We start from the raw sequence: 5,015 nt of genomic DNA, 5'->3' as shown, positions 1-5,015 counted from the left end.
CTTTTAGGTAGCGAGACCACCCACCGGTACGCTGAGTGAGCATTGCTGTCTTTATGGGTGGCTTAGCTTGTAAAAAAAAAGCTGACCTCACAAGACAGGCAGACAACCGCAATCAGGCCAACACTGTGTTTTGGTTGGTTAGGGCTCATAAAGGCCAAGACATCAGTCAGACAACAGCTTGAGAAAGCTCCCTGTGATAGGGTTCCAAACTAAATGGGAGGTGACCTAACCCATGGCCAAACGGCTTAGAGGTTGATGTACAGGGCGGCATTATGAGGGTAGTCAGGGCGATTTCAACACCCTGTTTTCTGTTGAAAGATGTGAGCATGCATCATTTTCTCGTTGGATATGTCAGACATGGATTATTGGGAGAATGGAGATGTGCCTTGCTGGCTATAAATCCAAAGCCAGCTCATCCAGGAGAAAAAGACATTGTAAAAATGAAATGCACTGAAAAAGTGTTTTGTAAGCATGCATTCACGTATGTACTGTAACTATGCCTCATACTCCAGAAATGGATTTGATATACAGTATGATTTATATATCTCTCAGCCTCAGCGGTCCATGATGTCACTCTGTGGAAATTTCCTTCACGCCAGTCATTAAGTACATTTGTCCGACTGAGAACTTTAAAGATCATTTAGAACAATTGGATCTATTAACTTTTGGCTTCGGATGGTAACTGTAAACGTCCACCAATATGCTATAACTCACATGGTTTTCTGGATGAGTTTTGTGAAAGCAGTCTGCAGTTTTATAGAGGAGAGAACCGTACTGAATACTACTCTGTTCTTACTGTGCCTTGGAGACACTTCTAATGCTATCACAGGCCATGTGAGGTAGTTTGTTGGAGGTGGTAATGTGGTGATACTGTCGGTATTCCAGAGGGTGGCACAATTTTACCTCTTAGAATCAATGGCTTCTCTACATTGGAAACACAGTAACAGTGAGAGAGTGGTAATTCTTGTGGGTTTGTCACGGGAAGAATTACAGTATATTTTCATATCAACTTTATTTGTCTTGTTTTTTTTCACAGCAGGTAATGTGGTAGCAGTTACCCTTAAATAACTGTGGGTTGGTTGGTCTCTATCTTTCATGATAAAAGCTCTGAATATACTGTCATTAAATCTGTTAAGGCTTTAAATGGCGTTGCTGTTGTCTGAGGAGTATAGTTATTGGCAGACCAGACATGAATATTAGGAATGTAAAAGTGTCTGCCTTCATGCCATGTGAGAGTCCATCCAGGTACTGCTGCTCTTACATGGAGTTACATTAGTTTCGTAAGTTTACTTCACTTTAGATCATTTGAGATTTCAAATCAATTCTGTATACTTGACTTGAGCTCTCGACATCGGGCTTCTCACTACCATAATGCAAAAATGAATATGCCACATTCCAAAGAAACCTGGGTATAGCTAGAGGTTAGGTTTAAACTAACATTTTAAGACGATACATTGCAGAAATGGGCGGGGTTTATAACTTTGTGGCTGTGGTAACTAATGACAACCCTTTCTCATATCAAGCAATGGGACAGCACTGACCATCAAGCCATGAAACGTCCCTCTTGGAGGATGCATGTACTCAAAAACACTTGGCTGCTGTTAAAACAGCCAACTGATTCTAGCCATCCCTTCTGGTTAGTTTTAGTCGGGCATCCTTAGAACCCCCACTTTTTTTAGTGTCTTATTGGCCAAGGTCACGGCAAATCCTTATCACCACATGTCGATCAGCCTACCAGTGACCTTCACGGGACTTCAGTTTCAGTTGGTCTAACACGCTGTGTGGTCAGAAATGTGCTTTCCCCATCCTGATGAGCACTTCCACAGTTTTCCCTCCTACTGAATTTTTACTCCTGTGGGCTGAATCTCTTTATGTCTGATTGTGTGTGCATCTAAACGTAAGTGCCTTGAGATCTGTGTACTATTATGTGGAGCTAAGTTTTGTGGTCTATTGTATGTAATTACCATGTGTTGAGCTTGTTAGCTAGGTCCTGCACCCGCTAGCGTTAGCACTATCTTTAGCATTTTGCATTGGAATACATGAGCATTTTAGCATGACTGTTTGGGATTAGCTGTTGATTAGCGATGCTAATTTATGGAGCCATCTAGACAATCGTAAAAAAAAATCAGTAACTCCTATGGATACTCTGCCCTGCATTCTGCTGAACAAACACTTCTCCTTTCCCAGCTAGCAATGAGGAATCACCCCAGAAGTGGCCCTCTTCCGGGAGCCAGAACTGACTGAATCGGCCTGGAATCGGGTGTCATACTCGGCCGAATCAAAATGACTGTCCAGAATCGGCCCAAGTACATCGGGCCGTTTCAGTCTACCGGAATCCTCCCAGAAGCGGCCTGATGCAAATGTAAATACATGTATTTTTACCCGATTTAGTCATTTTAAATATTATTATTATTCATTTTCTTCACACAAATTATACACATCCACAAAAAAATGGAAACACCATACACCTTACCTGGTGACCATGTCAGCGTGCATGCGCCTGGCCCGCCATAGAAGTCGCTACGGCGCGATGGGACAAGGACATCCCAGCTGGCCAAACCCTCCCCTAACTCTGACCACGCTGGGCCAATTGTGTGCCGTCTCCCGGTTGAGGCCGCTGCGCCACTCGGGAGGCCCCATCCACAAAGTTTTTAATGCTTATCAATTGCCTTGCACAAAGTATCAAAATACTAAAATACTACACTGGACTCTTAAAGATTTTAATATAAATGCTAATTGTATTTTTTGATCACGCAAACAATGAGAATATATGGAAAGATAAATAATGAAATGTTAATTATATAAAGCACCCCGTGTAACCATCTACCAGAGTGTATCCCCAATTGTCCCGAGCTCCAATTAATACATTTGGGCCAGATAACTCTCACCGGAATTGGCCTGAGCTCAATCCCTGCATCCTAGCCATAAGTAATACAACACATGACGTCGGCCGAGTCTGACTCACAGCCGAGTGCCCCGACTCTCAGCCGGAATCGGCCCAGATCCACTGTGCTAGCTGGGTTGGCTTCAAACAAGCTGTCAGCAGTAATGGAAAAAGTACTAAATTGTCATACTTGAGTAAAAGTAAAGATACCTTTTAATAGAAAAATACTCAAGTAAAAGTGAATGTCAACCGGTAAAATACTACTTGAGTAAAATTATTGGTTTAAAATATACTTAAGTATCAAAAGTAAATGGAATTGCTTAAATTTACTTAAGTATCAAAAGTATAAACCATTTCAAATTCCTTATATTAAGCAAACTAGATAGCACAATTATATATTTTTTATTTACTGGCAGATAGCCAGGGGCACTCTAACACTAAGAAATAATTTACAAAAAGCATTCGTGTTTCGTGAGTCTGCCAGCTCAGCGGTAGTACGGGATGACCATGGATGTTCTCTTGATAAGTGTGTGAAATGGACCATTTTCCTTTCAAAATGTAATGAGTACTTTTGGGTGTTTGGAAAAATGGATGGAGTAAAAAGTACATTATTTTCTTCAGGAATGTATTGAAGTGAAAGTAATAGTTGTACTTTAGAGTATTTTTACTTAGGTACTTTGTACCACTTGCTGTCAGTAGGTGCATGTCATGAAGAGCTTAGCCTATGTGGAGTCGCCCTGGTTTTCAGTGATACAGTGTTATCAAACCAACTTCCCTTTCCCCTGAAAACAGAAGTGGGAACTCCGCTCAGACTTCTTTCTACGCCTGCTAAATTAAGTAAACTTTTAAAATGATTATTACCCCGCCTGTATGTTAATATGCTTCCATTGACAAAGATGTATGTCTGTTTTCAAAACACTGATTCAGGTGTGCCACGATTTATGTGATGTTGCATTAACCCTTTACACTTATGAGAATTTGTCTATATGGATAAATAAAACTTATTTTTTTTACAGCAGAAATATGAAAAGCATAAGCCTGGTAGCAATTGAAAGGGAACAGTTGGGAGATTATGGGAAAAATTATTAGACCAAAGTTGTGGACAACAACTTCACCTGACACAAGACGGAATCCAAACATTAAACTGTTGATTTTATGTGCATTTTTCATTTCCTGTTTTCAATGCATTTGATAATAACGAAATTAAAAGAATACTCTGGATACATTTACTAACGTGATAAGACTATTCCTAGAAAATGTGGGGTAGGTGCAACATAAGACAAACACACGAGAAGGGTTTGAGTGAGAGGACTAGGTGGTGTCTCCAAGTGGCTTCACCCCTCTCCAAAGTGTGCACAGTTCCTAAGCAATTTCAATGCATTTTTATGACTCAAAGAAGAGTCTTCAACTACAAGGTACTTTTTTTGTGCTTTCCTAACTGTGCAGTTGAGGAATTAGAACAAGCACACTTGTAGTTGTTTTGTTTGGAACACAACCCTGCATCCCAGCCATCACACAATATGTTGTTGTTTATTGCAGTCCAAAAACAGCCTGGGTCAGGTGGGCATCATTTGAAAGCTTGTTCCATTGACAACATGACTAGCTAAGTAATAAAATGTGATATTACACAATGAAAGGAGTCATGAGTGCATTTAGGTGTTTGTCCTGTGGCAATTTTCTTTCACAATGGACTAACGTCTCATTCTGTTCAGAACAACGCAGGGTATGACGCCATGTCATCTTGTAACTGTACATCAAACATAATGACCATAAATGTTGACACTGTATATGACATGCATGGTAGGATATGGAAATGTGAAGTGCACATTTGGATTCACAGGCGTTTGGCTTGACACCAAAGCTGTGGTATTTAATATTATCCTCAACGTCTCATCTTCTAAAATACATAGTTTGACATTTACAGCATTTCCCTCAATGTCAAGAGTTGCCCATTTTAACAGGAGAGATGGGGGCATCTTCTTGTTGCGGAGGTGCTCAAGTTCAGAACACCTTTCAGTCAAAACCCGTGAAGCGCAGAGCCAGAGCTCTGGCGTCATGTAGGCTGTAGCATGTTACTGTGCTGTGCAGCCACTGCATTCCAATGTAGCCGTTTATCAGTAACCCAAATCTG

This window comes from Oncorhynchus keta, chromosome 22 (assembly GCF_023373465.1).
Source record: "Oncorhynchus keta strain PuntledgeMale-10-30-2019 chromosome 22, Oket_V2, whole genome shotgun sequence".
Lineage (NCBI taxonomy): Eukaryota > Metazoa > Chordata > Actinopteri > Salmoniformes > Salmonidae > Oncorhynchus > Oncorhynchus keta.
Note: the sequence above shows the minus strand (reverse complement) of the source record.